This window comes from Ambystoma mexicanum, chromosome 6q (assembly GCF_040938575.1).
Source record: "Ambystoma mexicanum isolate Mex_15411 chromosome 6q, UKY_AmexF1_1, whole genome shotgun sequence".
Taxonomy (NCBI): domain Eukaryota; kingdom Metazoa; phylum Chordata; class Amphibia; order Caudata; family Ambystomatidae; genus Ambystoma; species Ambystoma mexicanum.
This window is the reverse complement of record NC_090937.1, coordinates 785581163-785602526: the sequence shown is the minus strand read 5'-3', so window position 1 is coordinate 785602526 and position 21364 is coordinate 785581163.

Below are 21364 nucleotides of genomic sequence, written 5' to 3'. Positions count from 1 at the left end.
GGAGGGAGGGCCTCATGTGGGGTGCATTTTAAGGCCCCAAACAGAAGTCCCTTTCACCTGAACAGCAGTATTTAAACACTGCAACCAAAAACGACCCTGTTTTGCTTTCCCTGTCACATGAGTGGCAAGCATTTAAGCACTGCAACAACCAAAAATAGCCTTGCTTTACTTTTATTTCACATGAAGGGCAAGAATGTTAACACTACCACTAAAATGGCCTTTGTTTTCCCTATCATCTGTCCAGAGCCATTTAAACACTGCAAACAAAAAAAACTGCCTGGCCTTTTCTTTTTGTCCATGTCAAATTAAAGAACCATGTGGAAAGGGGCCTACCCCTCATCATCCATGGACAAACAGAAAATGTAAATTCACCATAGAAGGAGAAATCAAAGAATGCTGTGTCCAGCCAGATGGGAATTCAAACATTAAAAGAAAAAACTGCCTGCACATGTGTGTAAAGAAAAATGAATTTGTAAAGCCACAGTGGAAAAGAAGGTGTGAGCCCTTCCTGCACCCCTTCAAAGAGCAAACTGCCAATTTCAAAGGCACTCATAAATATCCCTGGTCACCGGCTGTGCACAGAGGAAGACAGATAGCTGTGGGGGGATGAAGCAGCCCTCCCACAGGTGGAACAAAACACTCCCAATTGACATTAAAAGACTGATTTAATTTTTAGGCATTTTTCTCAACAATCAGAATAAGGGTTGATTTTCATTTTATGTAATTATTCATGTGATTTCCAGGCAGTTTTAAAGATATAAATTCCATTTACCTGGGACTTTGGTGACTGAAATGGCCAGTTAGTCTAGTTTTATGGCTGATCTGAACATGTGATCAATGTGACAGTTGGTGAAAAGATGGAAAATGAAAGTAGGAACATGCTTGAACATCTGCAGATTCATAACTGCTGTACATTTTATGAAAAGGACAAAAATGTGCCAAATGGCCATGCTACATAGTAGAGATTTGGCGATTGGCTTACATAAATTCCCATGACCAGCTAAAACTGCATATCTGTTTGAGTTGGCAGTGGCTAGTCTAATTTTGAAGTTATAAGACATAACTAGTTTTTGCCAAAAGTTGTAATGAGAACAAAGGAAGGTAATAAAACAGACAGGTGGTGCTCTCCTCTCCTGAACCAGTCCTGACAGGGGGCAGAGAGAGGGATGCTAACTCTCCAGTGCAAGCGGCAGGGATAATTACAGGGTACTCCCCCTAGATTGAAAAAATTAGTGATGTCATTTCTGCTATATAAAGGGGACTGTACTAGGAAACAGGGACACACAAATCTGGGGAGACAGAAAATGAGGATGGAGAGAAGGCTGCTGAACCTTACCATCTTTGAGAGTGCAGTGACCAGGCCCTTGCCCTTTCTTTCCAGAGTGTCCTGAGATCCAGCTGGCATTCCTGAATCCTAAACCAAGGCTTGCTTTGCATGTAGCATATAACCCCTGCCCTAAATTGCATAAACTCTTCATTTTTGTACTCGTGCATTTAATCCAATACCCCATTGAAAACCCCAAAACGCCAGTGCAATCCAGTCAACCCCCCATAGAAGAATCTTGTTTGCCTGTGTAAGTGAGCATATCTCCTTTGAAAAACCTCTCAGTTGTCTGTGTAAATCCTTAGTATTTTGTTTAAGTAAATCAATTCCCCCTTTAAAGTTCACAGTTCAAGATTGTTTCAATTTGAAATCAACCATCATGTTCCTGGTGTTTTCATTTAATTGTTACAGTCATTAAAGTGTTGCCTCAAAAGAATTATTTTCCTTGTAACTAAATACCAAATTTGTCTGTGTATTATGTGAATTACCAAACAAATTCCTATTTTGCGTCTGTCCTACTAAACCCAAACCATTGTTCCTATTGTGAGCAATCCCTTTTGCCTATAGGTCTACCTGTTATGTGCCTCTGTCCTTGTCATTGAAAACTGATGTTCCTATTATAAGCTAGACCCCTTCGCTGAGCTGCCTGTCATTGTCAGTCCCAGTGTTAATGAAGTTCCATTTGCCACTGTATTTTCCTTTTGCATTTGCTTCCTCACAAAATCGATTTTCCCACTTCATCTTGATTTTTACCCTGGTGTGCTGATTAGTATTCTCTAAACTTTCCCTACCTCCCAAGTGTAAACAATGCAGATTTTCTTCTATTCTGTCTCCTAGCAGTTGTGAAAAATAAATAAAACCCCATTGTTCCATTTTGGTCCAAAAATGGGTTTTCCCTTTCTTTGCTGGCTTCCCATCTGGTGGTGGTGGACATTACCCTATATCTGATTTTCTCTCTCCATGCCTACTCCTTGCCACTGCCTTCCATTCAAAGGAATCAAGTTTAAGTGATGTTTGTGGGTGAGTGTTGCAGGGGGGGGTGCTAAACCATTGGAGCTATCTCTTGGTGGAACATTGTTCTTTTTCTGTTTTGCCATTAAAGACCTGAGTGAACTGTAATAGGATATCTTAACCTAGTTGTTCTGTAGAGATCATTGCATTCTGTGTTGCCCCAACATTGGGGGCTGCTGTGTTTTGATTATTTTCCTTTTTCATTAAATAATACATTAATAAATATCTTATTGATACACACCGGCCTGGTTCCTAGTACATTGTGACATGGGGTGTTTGTGGAGGTTGGGTGTGAGACGGGTTAGAGGCATACTCAAAAGAATATATAGTTTAATAAAAATAAAAAGCGCTTTATTGTGCTCCACATCCATTGTAGGGGAAGGAGATCCCTAGTTGGCATGTGCCATGTAATAAACTGTGACAAAGTGGGGGCTCGTGCCCTGATTGAGAAAAGTGTTTTCACCCATTTCAGCATAGGACAGCAGACTAGCCCATTGAAGTGTTGTTACATTTAGTGGATGGTAAGCTGTGTTACACTGTGAAGGCGCCATCCACAAACTTGTACCCTGGGTATCAGGGCTGTGTCTCAAAATAAAATAGTGTAAGCATAAACTAGGCAGGAGCAGTGTGGATATTTTTCTCTTGCATAGATAACCCACCAGCAGTAGAACACACTTCACAAAGAGCACTGTGGAAATTAACATGGTTAGACAGCACCTCCTATCCAAATTGTTCATTAAAGGGGAATGGGCAGAACAAAAACATGAAGCCTGGTATTCTAGAATGATGCAAGAGGTGACCCCTATAAATAAGGATGCGTGGCCTGTTACATCAAGCCCTGACCGAGTTCTGTATGACACAGAATGTCAAAGATAAGCAAATTAAAATGGTCCAAATCACTGCATATATGTAGTTCAACATGATAATTATGGAAGAAAGGTACCAAGAGAGTGTAACCTCGTGGCAGAATCAATCTGAGTTATTGGAGCAAGTAAAAGGGCAGTAAAGGCAGGTAGAGGAGAACATGCGAGAGAGCCAAAATTCTGAGTAAGAATTAAGAAAAATCATTCAGCAGCTAAAGGAGGAGTTGGTAGTACAGCAACAAAATAATTCAGAGCAGGAGTCCCAATTATCTGCACCAAAAGAGAAATGCCAAGAAAGGGTTGATTCCCTGAAAGAGAGTCAACTAAAATTGTACCAACAAGTGACATACAATAGAATATGCTTAAAGGATATGGGCGCTCTTCAAAATCAGATTAAGCAACTGGAAGAGGAGAATAGCAATTTAATTATTAAAGAGGTCCATTCCCAAGAGGAATTTTACCATGAGCGCCGGAAGTTAAGCGCTGTGAAATAGCAGAGAGATAACCTGACTGAACAGGTTGGCATACTGTATCAGGAAAAAGATGCCCTATGCCAGGAAATAGGCCAATCAAAGGCAGACCTGGAGAAAGGCGAGTTATGTCTTCAGGAATTGACTGACATAAAATTAGAGAATGAAAAATAAATGGGACATATAAGACAGATATAATGTGATCTAGAGCAGACAGTACATCCAAAAATATGCAGTGTGAGGAGATTGGTCCTTAGTAGCACAAGGTAAGGTCATAGAAGCCAGGAAGTTCCTGGAAGTTTTTATCAGCTACAAAGGGACCATCTGGTCCACTTTGCAGACAAAGTAGAGTCAGAGTTTAGGCCCCAAAGAACATCCTGAAAATCTCTACCCATTCAAGGGGCATGGGGGAGTTCTCCACCAACCCTAAAATAAGGGAGGAGTCAGATGAGTACTCCCCTCTGCGAAAGAGGGAGTCCAAGGCAAGGGAAGCGGAGAGCCCAAAATACAACAGGGGAGAAGAGACTCATCTCCGTCATTCTGGGAGAGACTCACAGTATCAAAGAATCAGGGAGCACCTAGAGGATAGGGATGGGACCTCAAATAGCAGCAGGACTCAGGTGCAGTGGAAAAAGAAGGCTGCCAAACAAAAAAGATCTTTGGTAAAAGACCCCATTAGACAAAAGCCATTAGAAATCTCATGACCCATTACCATAAAAATGCCAAGTACTCAGTCTGGGAGCATCTGGAGTATGACCAGATGATGATGTCATTTGGTATAAAAAAGTATCAGAATTCTATCAGTTTGCCAAGTTGACATTCTCCCCAGAATACTGCAGCTTCTTTGCTGGGCTGGACAATCAGAATCATTCAAGGTGGTCTACTTACAAGGCAGCCATCTTGAAGCACTTCTCTGTGCACAGGACCCCCCAAGAGGCTCGTAAAATGGCCTACAACCTGCAGTGTGGAGAGGATTAGAACCTGAGAGAATTTGTCCAAGAATTGAAACAGGCATTTACAGAAACCACTAGTCAGGTGCGCACAAACAGTAGGGAGTTCATTAATACCTATTTTCATGCCCTCCCCACGCACATAATGACACAACTAGTCAAGAGATTTCTCTTTGATGTGGGTCGGGTTCTGAATACATTGTACGAAGCCGAGTTTGGTAAGGGCATTGGCTAGGGAACAAGCTGATAGGTCATATGGGTTATTGAGCCCAAGGTTAAGTTTAAAGTCTAAACCCCCTAATCAGGGAGAAGGGAGGCCAAGGATGGAGGACTACCACGGAAACCCTCAATACCCAAGTTACTCGGGGAGAAGGGACAGTTACCCTTCCAGAGAGCAGCAAAGATTTGACCCAACACCCCCATGCCAGCCAGAAAGGGTGTCACAACTGAGCGCCAGGTCCACAGCTGAAACCCAAGACCTGAGTCACATGCTGAGGGCTCAGCAGGGCCCTCAAATGAACATGGCTGCCCAGAACAGCTCATACCCAAGGTCTAGCACCCCGGAACAATGACAAGGGAAAATGAACGACAACCTACCGGTTCGAGAGGAGGAAGCTCGGAGGAAGGGGGATGCAAAGCTCTAGAGGAAGCATCCTTCCTCACCCGTGAAAGGCCGCTAGAAACCTCTGGACTTGAACCGAAATGTCCTACCACCGAAAAACTGCAACCTTGGGAACAGAGGGTAAGTAGGAGAAACCAATTGATCATGAAGACCCATTTTGTGAAGAAAGTCAGCGTCCTCCAGTTTGAAGGGGAAAACTCCCTGGAGGATTCAGGGAAGAAAGTCTTCTCTTTCAAGGATGGGGGATTCCTCCCAAAGAAAAATGGGTCCCAAAAGACTCTAACTCAGACTGGGTAAGTATGAGGACTGACCTAGAACCACCTATCCCTGAACCCCAGAAATGTTACCCTAAGAACTAAGAAATCAATGAGGGATCCCCCCCCCCAAACCGGTTCAAGTGACTGTCTCCAGGAAAAGGGGAACAGCACAGAATAAGGGGAAAAAGGGGATTCTCAAATCCCCCAAACCGGTTCAAGTGAATGTCTCCAAGAAAAGGGGCACAACACAGAATTAGGGGAAGAAGGGGATTCCCAAATCCCCCAAACCAGTTCAAGTGACTGTCTCCTGGAAAAGGGGGACAGCACAGACCCAAGGGAAAAAGGGGATTCCCAAACTCCCCAAAACTCAGAATGCTAAATTTTATTTACAGATTCCTGAACTGCGACACAGAAAACTGCCCAAGATCCCATGGTGTCGGAGTCCAAAATAAATAAATGAACTTCCCAGCTGGCCCAAAATACACATTTTCTTTGCCCCCTTGAGGAGAAAAAAGGTAAGTGTTGTGCCCCTGTCAGGGTGGTGCAAGGACAGTGTGCCCTTTCAGTGCTGGTGGATACCGGATCCCAAGCCACCCTCCTGTCCAAAAAGGCATTTGAGCAAATCAAATCAGGAAGGGAGAGAGTCACTGAATTCCCCTCACACCTCTTCCTGGACAACTCCAGAACTTCAACGTCGAGGGGACTGCGGATCTGGAGATCAAAATTGGGAGACATAAGGTGAAGCACCCGGTTATATAAAGCACTCCAGAGGAAACACCATGTCTCTTAGGGAATGACCTACTTCGGAGGTTGTCACCCCTAATAGATGGTATAAACAAGGTCCACTGGACACAGACGAACCGGCCAATAACATTAAAACAGAGCACCAACTATGTAAGTCTAAACGGCACATGCCACATGGTTGAGCAGAAGTCTGACAAAATTGAGTTCCACTTGAAGAACAATCAAGTGCCTGACATAACTGTAATTACTGTAGGAGAACAAACTGGGATGTAATGGGAACTCTTCTCCATTTTTGAAAATCAACCTTTCTCCCAGTTTCAAGTGGCATTCCACACTGGAAGAAAATACCCTGAAATTGTATACTGATCCACAATTTGAAGAAAACCCAAATCCCATGATAAAAGTGATGAAAATGCCAGCTGAATGCTTGCCTGATATTCAGAAAAAGGGTGAACAGCTCTTCCTCCCCTTTCAGGTAAATGAGGGGTGGGGGAGCCTGTTCTCGCCAGATTATGCCTGAATAATGAGAAAAGCTTCATCAGCAAAGTGTTATTTAGAAAAAAATCCCAAACGATCAGACCATTCCCACAATTGGGTTGATTTATATGTGGGAATGGGGCCTGGAAACTCCCAATTCCCCACATCTCCTGCCTAGCAGGTGCATGCTAAAAATGTCCATTGGTGATTAAAGCATAGATCATAATTGTTGGGTTGTGCGAGATGTCATGGGTTTTGACAATCCTGAAAAGGCATTTTGGTCAGCTCAATTGCTACCGTAGGCAGTTGAAGTTCAAACTGGAGAAGAGGTCACCATCACAGGCCTGGCCCGACAATTCACCATCCTTTCAAAAAATTAAGAGAGCAGGACTTGTGGCTGATTAAAGAACCCAGTGATGGTAGAGCCCAGGAATCCTCCGAAGAGTACAGGTAATGAAATGGAACCGGGATGAAGAAGATCATACATATGTATATTACACGGTAGTGGCCGTATAGTTATGGTTAACTTGCTGTTTCCATAGGAAGAGCACTTTTTGGGTGGCCTATAACTCCGCTCCCCCTGGACGAATCCTCACCAAACTTTGCAAAAAAAGTAAATGGGCCAATCTGAATTTGCAAAGTTTGGTGATGTTTGGTCCAGGGGGGGAAAAGTTATAGGGGGTATCCCAAAACATCTTTTTTTCCCCCCATAGACTGAATGGCTACAGGTCAAACCACTGGACGGATTTTCACCAAATTTGCGGCAGGGGCTTGGTCCCGAAAGCGTGCTTTTGTACATTTGGTGACAATCCGTGCAGTACTTTTCTTTAAAATGACCAAAAAGTAGGTCTCACAAAATTAGTGATATCTATGTCCGCTCCGCAGTCACACTTCCCTGTTCGCTCCGAGGACAAGATACTGATTGGCTAAGGGGCTGGCGTCATGACCGCAGACACGCGACTTCTCTGTCGATTGGCTGCAGTGAGATGTGTTGTGCGTCAGATTGATTGGATGCGCCCGACATCTTGGATCCGCCGACAGCGCAGCGGCGACCAGCGGCAACATGCTATTTCGAAACCTTTTTTGCTGTGCATAGTGCTTGGGGTGGTTCACACTGTAAGAGATGGGTGAAACATGTATTTGTTCAGGCAGTAGGTGTTAATATTGTATTCTCTATGCACGCCTTGTTTGGAATGTTTGTGCGTACAGAAAATTAGGGTTTTAATGGGGATATTATTTCAGTCCGTGCTACACCCAGGCATCTTGAAACTGTTGTAAGGACTCGCGTGGTGTTAGCGGAAATTGCAATTGAGTATATGTCGTTATTACATTATTTGCTCCTATGGATGTGCTATTGATTAGTATGCCGCCATGGGTGTGACATGCTGCGCTGGTTGTGGCAAGGGCCGAAGGCCATACTTTCAAGACTGTAGGCCCTGGCCACAACCACCGCAGCATGTCACACCCATGGATACACCTGTAGTATTGATTATCGATTAGATGGTTGTGGGGAGTGTGTACAGTTTTGGCTGCATGGCCGCAGGCCATGCACCTAAGAACAAAATTATAAGCTCTGAAGTTATTAACCACTGCACACCCATAAATTGTAATAGGTATGGATATACAGGTAGGAGTCTAGCCTCTGGCCAGAACCACTGAAGCATACTACAACTATTGCTGCACCACTCAGGTGGTTGTGGGAAGGATCTGCAGTCTTTGGTGCATGGCCAAAGGCCATGCACCTGAGAACACACTTGTCAACTCTAAAGTTATGAGCCAAAATGAATTTTACATAGTGTGGTATTTGTGGGCAGGACGTTCAGTTTTGGGTGCATGGCTGGAGGCTGTAGGACGTAGGCCATACACCGAAGAGTGTAGACCCTGCCCACAAGCAGTGCAGGATATCACAGTCATACATCTCAGCCATACATTCCATTATGTATCTGGCAGGTGTGGGCAGGGCCTAGAGTCCTGGGTACAAATTGAGTACATGCTACACTTATAATTTTTCATTGTATGGGTGTATCACTCTTGTGTAAGCGACCATGGTTGTAATATGCTGCAGTGATTATGGCCAGGGCATAGAGCCTTGGATGCATGGCCGTAGGCCGTAGGCCATATTTCCAAGACTCTAGGCCCTGGCCACAACCACCACAGCATATTACAGAAATGGATACAATTGTAGTATTGCTTATGGGTCAAATGGTTGTGGAGAGTGTGTAGATACTTGGCTGCATGGCTGAAGTGTTGTTACAAGCCACAATGGCCGTGATATGGTGTGGTAGTTGTGGCGAGGACTTGCAGTGTTTGGTGCATGCCCAAAGGCCATGCACCCAAAAACAAAATTATAAGCACTGCAGTTGTAAGCCACTATGGATTTCATACACTGCATACCCATACATTCAAAAATGTATGGGCTTACACCCAAGTCTGTAGCTTTTGGCCACAACTACTGTAGCATATAACAGGCATAGGTACACTCATACTATGAATAAGTCAGGTGGTTGTGCGGAGGACATAGTGTTTTGGGAGCATGGGTAAAGGCCATGCTCCCAAAAACAACTTTATAAGTAGTGAAATTAGAAGCCACAATGGTTGCCATATGCTTTACTGTTTTTGGCAGGACCCTGAGTCTTGGGTGCATGGCCACAAGCTATGCACCCAATCCTACAGTGATAAAGAGTGAGCGTATAAGTGAACATGGCCGTGGTGTGGTGTTGTGTTTGTGTGCATGTTCTAGTGTCTTGGTTGCATGGCTGCAGACCACGCATCCAAAACTAACCTTAAAAGTAGTGAAATTGGAAGCACCATGGTTTTGATGTGTAGCAATGTTTGTGGTTAGGACCTATAGTGTGGGTTGCTTGCCCGTAGGGTGTAGGTGCTGGGTTATACATCAAAAAAAAATAGGTCCTGCTTATAGTCACTGTACCATATTACTGCTATAGATTAGCCGTGTTGATTCACATATGTATGAAATGACTATAATTATACTTACTGGTTAATTTGTGCAGAATCAACATATGTTTTACATGACTGGAGTACTTGGCGCACCTACACTTTTTTACTTTCTGTGATAAAAGAAAAAAGCATGTTAGTGTTTGCATTTTATGAAGACTTCTTACATTGTATAATAGACAGTTTCGTTTTTTTTTTAAACTTCATACTTAGTTTACAAACCAGTGTACTGTGCATTGTGCTCAGTTTCTGTGTTTGTTTTTGAAATCCTTGGGTCTGGGAGAAAAAAATCCTTGTCGGATTAAAAAAAACCTTCATTTGATATGCTACAAACTATTTCTTTGCTTTCTTTGAGTGTTTCCTTGTTCTTTCTGATTTATGTTATGCTTGTAGCCTTGTTGCTATTTTTTACAGCAGTTAGATACCTTTTGGCGTATTCTAACTGTGCATTTTTTGTTATGCTTCTGTGGTATTCATTTATCTGTGTTGTTGTTCTACACTCGTGGGCAGTTGCCGTATTCTAACTGTATGTAGACTTTCACTTCATTTTTTGGTAATGTTGAAGTAGACATTAGTCATAACAATTTGGCTTTAAGAAGATTAAATACGCATTTGTAAGATTAGCTGGCAATCTCTGCTTCAGAGTAATGGTGCTATCATTACATTCCATCCATCCACATTTCTTCTCAATGTATGCAGTGTAGTGACCTGCATTGGTTGTAGCTCCTGCATGGTAGATTATACCTACTGTTATAAAGGTTTTCTTTCCCAGTGACACTTGTCCGTGTGTGAATACGGTGAGCTTGCATTTGTTTTTGGTACCATCTGCATTATAACGTAGCAGCATAAGTATTATGTACTTACTATGAGTTTGTATCACTAAGGTGGAGCAATTGTCTGAATTGCACATAGTACATAATGTGCCATGGTTTGCATTCTGTACTAGTTGCTGAAATGGAATGGATTCACAATTAGGTATGGATACATACACAAATCGCTCATTTGGGATTTGTTCCTGTATGACATTGCTACAGAGAGTGCATGTATGTTTCCACATGAATGAAATATGGACGATTTCATTTATAGGTATGCTTTTGTTTTCCAATACTTGTGGTAAGTACATTAGAAATTCTTGTGGATCTTCCTGTGTTTTTATAGTGAATCTCACAATTCCAGCACAGTAGTCCAATTCTTGTCTTATTCCATGAACACTGTACGTGTTGTCAGGATTGTTTGTTGCGTTTCGATGAAGGACTAACATTTGCAAACACAATTGGTCTGTACTATGTAAGTAAATATTGTTAACCATTGGTGGCAATTGAAATAGAATATCCATTGCTACATTTGCATAGCAACTTACATCACTTTCATTTAAACATTTGAATGGACCAGCTAGTTCCGTTTCAGAGAGTTTTTTCTGAGTTTCTCTTCCTTCTTTGAAGAAGTACCTAGTTTACTTTCCCTAATAGGTTCTTCTTTGTTTGTGGTAATTGATGAATCTTTTCCTTCTTTTCTTTTCTTTGAAGGATTTGCAATCAGATTCTATTGCATTTCTGATAGAATTACTTTTCTTTTACCACGTTTACATTTTTCTGGAACAGGATATTGGGCTTCATTACGACCCAGGCGGTAAGGGGTTTACGGCAGCGTAAACAGCGCCGACCCTTACCGCCTGAGTACGAGGTCCCTTAGCGCCATGGCGGATTTTACACCTGCTTTTAGCAGGTGTTAAAATCCATGGCGCTAAGGGACCATGGAGTTAATTACGCCACCGTAATTTACGGTGGCGTAATTAACGCCTTCCCCACTCCCATTATGCCCTATGGGGCAAAAATGGGAATGGGGAAGAGTAAATGGGGATTGGGGACTTACTGCCCCGCCAAGGTCGGAATGGGGCGGTAAGTCCGCCAACCACCATGGCGTAAACGTAGTTTACGCCATGGTGGTAAAGTCACGGCCCAGGCGGTAACTTACCTCCTGGGTCGTAATGAGGCCCATTGTTTCAGATGGGGGGTGTACACTGACCACAGTCTATTGTATTCCAAGATACAAGGAATATCAACGGTCACTTTATTTGCATCAAAGTTGATTAGAAATAGCCTGTCAATTGTACGTAAGCGTGATAGTGCTACGTAGCTCATGCCTTCTTTAAAGACTATGTTTCCTATATCTATTAAAGTTTTGTCTAGGGTAAAACCTTGGCATTTATGAATGGTGACTGCATATGGAAGAGTTAGAGAAAATTGTTCTCTGCGTACATACATGTCTTTGAACAGAAGGAATCGAGCAGTTGAGCGCCCTATCCTTTTCACTTCTGAAAGTTTGTCAAAGCAAATATTGACAAACTGAATGTTGTTGTCACGTGGGTATGATTGAAAGCCAACAACTGTACCCAATGCCCCATTAACTAGCCGTTGCTCCACGTCAAGGTTACGTTTCAGCATTACTCTACAATTTAAGGATAATTTTAATATTTTTTCCAACCCAGCTGCGTTGGATATTGAATTTTCTAAACTACTTAGTCTTGTTGTGCCTTGCTCACACATGTTTAGTGTCATACCATTTATGTCTAGTTTGTCTGTGGCGCAAATTTCAATTATTGGGTGCATTTCTTTATTTAACATTGTTTCATTGAATTTGACACAGCTTGCAAGAGTTGGCATTAAGGCCATACAATTGACATTTTTGTCCGCTAATTGTCCCCTAACATCAGTAGCACATGCATTATTGCCGTAAAGTGCATGAATGTGCTGCTTTTTCAATATTGCTTATGCTTCCTGAGATAGTACACCAACTCTAATTCTTTTTAGGATGTTGGCATAAGTGAGATCTGCAGATTGCCGCATGTTTTCTGTTAATTCTCTGTATTGGAAATGTTGCCAAAGATTGACATTTCCTATACTGCCAACAGTTCTATGGCAGAGTTTGTGTCCTACTGTTTTAAAAATAGGTTCCCCTTTCACTGGTGTCAATTGTAGAATATCTCCAAAATGATAATGTGTTTCCCTACAAAGAGTTCTTTGTAGTTTGTTTTAAGTACTTCTTGCAATCGTAGGTGAATCAAAGCCAACATTAGGTTGGAGACCATGCTCACTTCATCTATTAGTAGCATTTTCATTTGCTTTAATACTCTGCATAGTTCCATTGCAACTTCTGCAGAAAGTTTGTAGTAGTCTAATTTGTTTTGGTGTTCTACTGGAAGTAGTAATCGGTGTAAAGTGACACCGCCTATGTTGTAGGCAGCTAAACCTGTGAGGGCATTTACAACAGCTGATAGTTTGTTGTTTGTCAATTGCTGAAGGAACTTGCTGATGATTTTGATTAAGAATGTTATTCCTGACCCAGCTTCACCACTGATGTACAGCAGTATTGGTTTGTAATTTTGGCAGGTACATTCTTTATTTTCGTGTTGTACACCATGTGCAATCTGTTTTGTTACGTCGTCAAAAATGGTGTGCTGCTCTTTGTTAAGTTTTACTTGTTGTGCAGTTAAGTCTTCTATATTTTCTTGATAGTGACACATGATGTTTTCCACTTCAGTCATAGCTAATTCTGCCTCATTTGCTATTAGTGGCTGTTCTAGTGGTTCTTGACTTCCTGTTACGGAAGGTTGACTACTGTCGGAAGAGTCCTTATCTAGTTGGGCCTGAAGTTCTTCTTCGTGTTGCTGTTCATTGTGTAACATTGATTTGTACTGTGTGAAGTTCACATCCGTGATAGTACTTTCATTTGCTTTGAAAGCATCTTCATAGCAGTCATAGTTATCTAGTATCTCTTCCTCTTTTCTCCATGGTTTGAAAAGTTGTAACAGAAACATGTAATATAGTTCTTTCTGTTGAGGAGTTTTTAATGACAATTTAAAATGATTAATTAAGCTTCGTTTTGTAAGTTTCAGTAAGATGCCTTCACCATCTATGACTATATATCTGCCTTCGCTTTCATTCGGTTGTGTATGCAAAGTTTTGAGCAATGTGGTATAGACACATGCTCTCCAAAGTGCTACTCTTGTTCGGATAGTATGTGTCCAGTAAATTGTTTTTTAAAATGTCTTGGCTGTTGGGATCATTTCTGGCAATTGTTTCTATGCCCTCATATGATTTCAGAACTCTTTTTTTAGATTTAGCAGGACCAAGACTTAGCCATACTATGTTGTCTGATTTTCCGTACAAAGCAGTACCAGTTAAATGATCTGCCGCTTCATAGGCACCACATTCTCTATGAGAGAGCATTTTTATGCCTAGGCTGTACAATTTCTGAGATAGTGTTTTGTCTGACGATAAGTCATCCCAGAGGTCTTGAAGCTCTATTTTTTCAGCTTTTGTTAAGTAGGCTGTAACATATCGTGCAACAGCATTGGAATTGTCTGCAATGTACGGCACATCTATGTTTGCATTCCATAAGAGGGCATAAGAGGGCAATGATTGCATTGTAATCATTGATATATTTTTCTTCTTCTGTTCTTTTTATGTAATATGTGTTGTTAAGTGATTTACCTTTAACAGTATGTCTAACTGAAGACATGAAGTTGTTCAATTCACCTGTTTCTGTAACTGGTCTAGGGAAACCAAACCGGCATTTGGTGAAGTATTTCCCTTTCTTTTTGTATTTGTGGCGACAATATTTGCCACATTTGTGTCTTTGAAATTGTAAAATCTGCCTGTGCAGGTCACTATATGTCCGTTTTGAAGGGATTTCACAAGTGACATATTTTTGGATGAACTGCAAAACAGTGGAATCAGTGTCCTCACCAAATTTCAGTGCACCTTTGATCCATAAAAGCATGTGAATATGTGGTGCTCCTCTCGCTTGGTATTCTTTTCCCCCAAAAAAGTGCTGCACTTCTCCGAGAGTAGGAACAGTTTTATTGCAAATAAAGTGTAGCAAAGCAATGAAACGATGATGGAAATATCTTGACACATTAACTGGATATAGAGAGCAAAGTTCTCCAGCTGTTAATAAATGTATGTTGGTTTTGTTGTTGTTTCATATGCGCAGGAACTCATGTAAATCTTCCCATGCATATTCTGCACAATTTAGTGTAACAAACCAAGTCGGTGGTCCAAGGTTTCTGATTATACAATGTACATCTCTGTGCCGTCGGAAACCAGTATTCTTTTGTACCACGCATGTTTGAAAACAAATTTGTTATACTTGACTGTAAACCTTCATCTTTTTCTTGTACTTTTTGTATTAATTGTGTGGCTGACATATTTTGAAAGTGGGTGCCAGATTTCAAAATGTGCGCAACTCCGTAACATAGGGTTGCTAATTCACTTTCAAAGAGTTGGTGGAATATGTATTCCACATTTTGTCTAAACCTGGGATTTTGCTAATACATTTGTAATGAGCGGTATTCTGATGCCGTAATTTGAGTGGGTCTATCATCGTATCTTCCACCTTTGCAAGTAGGAAATCGCAGTGGAAAAGCACGTGCTTCTATACTTTGTTCCCATATGCTCATTGGTGAACCTTTGGTTTGTCGCATTTGGTAAGTTTCTAGTGCATCATCTATGCTTTCATTGGAATGCAGTGGATGAATTGTGTACTGGTCCAAAAGAGTGGACACTGCAGCAGGATCCAGAAGTTCAAATTGTCTAGTTTCTGGAGACTGTTCAATTATTGCAGTTGTTTCCCTTAAGCTTTCTTCAATATTTATTTCCTTGTAGTATTCGTTATTGTCTTTTAGATATTGCAAGGCTTATCTAACTTTATGTAAATCCACCAGTTGTTGCCAAATTATTTTGTCTTTGGTTGGTACACCATTTACCAACACAATTAAAGAATGCTCTATTGAACGTTGCACTCCTAGAGTGTGCACAATTTCTGTAAGATCTAATGGCAAATAAACTACTTTGCCATGAATGCCTTTTGCCAATTCAGAGGGAGGTAATTTTGCTGTTTTTGGATGAAGGCGTATCATTGCTTGAAATGGATGAACTGTTTGAATTATGATGCTCTCGTACAAATTGAGTTGTTGCAAGGTTTTTGGTAGTGGGAACAATTCCAAATTATTTGTGATAGCATGTAAAGGACTTTGGTTGTTGTTTTGTTTTGTAGTGCAGTAACTACAACATATTAGGGTTTCACTTATTCATATTTGTTTTCGGCTATGAGGTACAGAGCTAATTCAAACCACTTGGAATCTTCAATATCTTCTATTTTGTATGCCATGTCGACATTTTGTGTGTTCCTTTTGTAAAACATTCTGCGGCAACACACACACACATGGTTTGTTATTTCAGCCGATGCACTTTTAAATGTTAGTATTGCTTTTTTGAATGTGTGTAATAGAAGGTTGCAATGTGCAGAAATGTTGGTAGTCTGTTCTAAAACTGTTCTAAAACTATTGCATTTTGTAAGTGACTTTCACTTCCAAAATATTTTCTCTGGATACGGTCAATTTCTTCTTGTAGATACTTGGGTGTACCATGCAGAAGAGTGTTATTTAAATTGGCTAATTCTGAAGCTGGACTTTTAGCATAGTATATTTTATACACTAGATTTCTTACATTTGAATGATGTATTGATATCCGTTTGATATCATGGAAGGTGCTTTTGCAAATAGGTCCAGAAATGCAGGCTAAAGAATGTCCTTGCAGTCCTGTATATTTGCGCACTGGACAGGTACCCATATTTTGCAGCACTTTCATTTTATTTTTGTCTTTGCCTTTCACATACTGATTGAGGAATTGATGTAAAGATTTGAAAGATTTGTTAGGAATGGCACACATTGACGTGCACGGCCATTTGTATACTGGACGGTCTGATTCGGTCGAATCGAGAGGTAATTCTGAGTTTTCACGGGAAGCAATGTTTCTTGTTCCATGATGGTATTACTGATTTTTACATATCCTCTTCCACTGCTATGGATGGCAATTGTGTTTGTTTGATTTTGTTTGTATGCTTCTTCATTAAAATATGGTTCTGTGGTTGTAGTGTGACTCCATTCACCCCCACAAATATGTAAGAAGTTATTTTTGTTCACATTCCGTTTATTGATATGTTTCTTTTGCAGTTTGGTACTTAGTTTTGTTAGTGGTTTCATTCTATTTAACACCAATATAAACAGCTTCCTTTTGAGAATGTTTGTCCACGAGAGCTTGTAGGATTTTTTTTTTACGGTAGGTTTTAAGAGTTGATGATTCTGAAGGACTCTATGGCAAAACATTTTGGCTAAAATACTTTTTTACTATAGTTTCTTGTCACTATATCAGGATTAATAGTAGCATTGTTAGGAGTACTGGTAGCCGATTTTTTGTGAGGAGTTTTGTCTTTCGTGCCACATTTTGTTGGAGGAGGTAAAGTTTTGGTTGTTGAAGCTTCCTTTGTTTTGTGAAATGACTGTGCTAGCTGTATTGTTCCAACGTTCTCTGCAAACTCTGTTACAGATGGATGGTTAGGTTGGACACTTTTATTTGTATTGGCTGTATTTCTGCATTCCTTTCTACAGACTTTCTTTTTGGTAGGCATTCTTTGGGGTCTGTAGAAAAAAGAAGGCATGGTTTGGTGTGTTGTACAATGTATGTGTGCTGTGTGCATGCGTGCATGAGTTTAATGGGGACGCTCTTTGTGGTGGTGTGTGAATGTGTATTGGTCTCTTACAATGATTTGGGGAAGGTATTTTTAGGTTTGTATACTACTAAAATGTGCTTCAGATGAGAATACAAAGAGGTCTAGTGGTGAGGAGATGCATTAATAGTAAACGTAATGGCATTAAATTGAAACAGCTATTTCTTTTCTAGTACTAACATTGTAAGGCGTTTGTATGTTATTTGGGTTCCAAACAGACGGGGATTTGTGAGCCATTCTGCCTGTAATCTGTGTTTAATAAATGGGAATTTGTGGGTAGAATGATTAAGAAATCACTGTTTGGTTTGGTGTGCAAATTAAATACATAACCCACACACTCTGTTTCAGGAATAGTTAGAATATAAAGGTCGTGCTGTACTCACTTTTTTTTGCAGAATGACCAGGTTTCTTTGGATATGTCGTTTGCAATGTAGATGCTGTTGATTTCCAGGACAGTGGTCTTCACTGCGATTTAAAAAAAAAAAAATTAGTAATTTTGTGTGTTTAAAGCACTGATGTTACTGTACACGTGAACTTTGCATCTGTCGTCGGAGTATTCTTCTTTGATATTTAACACAGTACATGTGTGCATTTCATTTCACTATGTGCTGCCTTTGTATGTTAGTTGCAATATGTTAGTTGAAAGTGCTTTAGAAACAAGTACAATTTTAAGATTATGAAAATGCCTTGTTTCTTTTAAGCTCTGTTATGTATAGCAGAGAGGTGTGTAAGCGATAGCCCATTATAGTTGCTGGGAAACATTTCGGTAGTTTCTTATTATAAGTACGATTTTGAAAAATCTGGAGACCCTCATAGGGCCATGTCACCACAGCAATCAGGAGTGTTTATTTTTCTCATACGATCGTATTGGAAGTAGCATTGATGTAGGCGGTATACAGTAAACAATTGGGCCATTTTCTAATGGAAACTCGAGTTTCACACTACATAGGGAAGGTTGTAACGTGTATAGGTTATGCGTGAGACAGTAAGAAGTAGTGCGGTTTGTTAATGTACAATCGGACATCTTGCACTTAAAGGGGGGGCATTGGTATGCATTGGCTATGCAGATTTAGTGGCATTAATTTGTTTAAATGAAATCAAACGGGTCGTACATGTTCTATGATTAAAATATGCATAACTGTACCTTATACGCATGCATGTGCGCATCGATGGAGCTGTACATAGAAATCCGCAAAACTTGTACAGTACTTTTCGAAGTAGGTGCTTTGCAATGATATGCGCCTTGTACTTAGAGTCATGAATAGTACATTTGAAGTGCGCAATTCTGAGTTAGATGTACGGATGTTTAATCTGATTGGTGGATGGTTGTGTGACTTATTAGCTGTGTCCAATGAGGGAATTGATTTGTGAGTGATGTGGAAAGGGTAGAAGGACTAGTTAAGGGTTACGTGCTGAACGTACACAACGCTTGTGCACAGGAGGGCGTGTCACATACAGGTTTCTACAGAAAATCTAGCATGGAAAGGGAACTGTAGCCATCAGCCAATCAGATGTTCCCATTGCTTTTTTGTGTCGAAAGACAGTGTGTATACTGAAGATGGCAGAGGTGCAGAGGGCGAAGCTTTTGGTAGTTGGAGATATGTTTGTGAATGGTTTACAGCACTATGCCGAAAGTAGGAATGTAGCGCACCATTTCGATGTGAGAGGAGTAGAGGTGGTGTGGAGCACTGAAACTGATCGCAATGTTGCGGCAATTCTACGAGTTTGCACTGAGATGCGTGCGATGACCACTCCTCATGTTGTGATTTTGCACTACAGTGCTTGTCATTTGGGCTACGTCAGTGCATGTACTTTGTTGGACGATTTGGAGCAGTTGGTGCAAGCAGTCATGAACATATTTACAACTGCAAAATAATTTTTTTCTGGTTAATCCACAGAGGAAAATGGGACAACAGTTCTATTTTCTGTCCTGATCAAGGAATTGGGAGGTGTATCATCAATGGCGGCATGCATGCTTTTATCCTACAAGCTGGTATGTTTTTCTGCAGCCAAGAGAACATTGTTCCCAGTAATGCTGCTTATTTTGAAGCAGATGGTGTTGCGTTATCTTCTTTGGGAAATGCCATGTTCTTTTGGAATGTGAGGCTTGCTTTGGAGAAGGTTCTATAATGGTTGTACGAGTATAGTAAGAAGAAAAAATATAAAAAAGGCATCTACCCAAAAAATAAAAAATAAACATCTCTTTTCAGAGACCACTTCATGGCGAAAAGGGGAATAATATTTAAATGTACAGTTGTATCACTCTGATCCTGTATGTGTCCGCAAACATGATGGTAGTTTGCAGGCGGCAGCGATTGTGGGGTGAAGACGCATGAAAATGAGAATGTGCGAAGCTAGGGATTGGTCAGTAAAGTTCAGTGGGTGTGTTTTGTACGGAGACATTTAGTGAGAACGTGTTTCCCCTGACAGGAGACCTGACAGCCATGGCTGTGTGTGCTCGAAAACAGATTATCTGGATTTTGGGAGACTCATGGATACATTGGTTGAAGGTGCATGCTGAAAGTGGCGGTCTATGTGCAGATCTTGGATTTCCTAATGTAGAAGTGCACTGGCATGGCGTGCGTGGAATGAGGTGGCTGGACTTGGTACCTCTCTGTGCAACTTTACAGACAGAGCGTCATCTGGACATACTTATTATTCATTGGGTAGAAATAGTTTAGGCCATGTGTCTGGTATTTCTTTGCAATTTGCAATGAAGGAAGGACTTGCGAAGGTCATGGACATGTTTACAAATTGCCAAATAATTTTTTTCTGTATAGCACAAAGACAGATATGGTTGTGTTCCTCTGCATTTGGTTCAGAAATGGAGAAAGCGAGGCGCAATGTGAATAAGGCTGTTTGTGCCTTTCTAAGAGATGTTGGCATGTCCTCATTCCACAATGAAAACATTTTGTTTCGTAGTTCTTTACTTTTTCGTACAGTTGGAGTCCATCTCACATATGCTGGCAATCAGATCTTTCTTCACAATGTACAAAATGCTTTGCAATTTTTTTTGACATCATACTCACCCATTTCACAATCTGTTTTTTCTAACCTAAATTTCTTGAGGGATACACACCACCACCGAAAGGCTCTTTTCAGAGCCACCACTTACTCCAGCAAAAAGTCCATTGGTTTTGTTATGCTTACCCTGTGTGTCCTACGACTGTCCGCAGACTTTTAAAAAAATGCGTGGGGGGGGGCGTGGCTTGGAGCACCATCGATGTGGTCGCTCCCTTGAGGCCGGCCGTGGGATGTCCGCCACCGCCGTCAAATTCAATCGGTTCTGATTGAGCATCCAAGTCGTCAATGCCATCTACGGCGATCGGAACCGATAAGGCACAATCTGGCCTACGATGACCCCCGAACGCAGGAGCGTTCTCCTAGAACTTAGCAGCCGAATCTCTCCCCCGTCACCATCCGAAGAAACCAAGATGGCGGCCTCGCCGGAACTCAGGAACATATTACGAACCTGGTGGTGACGGGGTTCTGGGGCGCCGAAGAAGAGGAGCGGATGGAGCCGCCAACACAGAACCAGCCGGATCATATCAGGGTTGCCCGGAGGGCACGTGAGAGTTTCCTTGGGAGCTGCTATGTGGATCCTTCTCCTTTCTCCCTGCCTGGTGGGGCCCGGGGCCTAGATCTCCCCCGCTCTGAAGCTCGATTCCGGCCCCCCGCTCGGCACCAACCGGCGGCGCTACGGAGTCACAGGCGCACAGAGGGAAAATACAGAGGCCACGAGATAATCCCTGCCACCCAGAGAAGCCTCGACCTCGCGGGCCATACCGCAGCGACACACCCCCTCCCTCCATGCACCGATGGGCCGTCCGGTCCCACTGAGATCCTCCATGAACTAGTACTTCCTGGGGCGCCCCGGCCCACTCATCCAGCTAGCGACCTAGACTACTGCAGGATCACGGATACTCCACAGGCTTCTCACTCGCACTCCTACGCTTGAACTCTCCTGGGCGGCTGGCGCTGAAAACACTCGACCTCCCACCCCTATGACGCATTAAACTCTGCCGACCTAGAGGGGGCTGAGTGCCAACTCCCACAGTTTTGGTCCCGCCGCAACTCTTCCAGCCAAGTCCGCCCAACACGATCATCATGTCCAGGCAAACG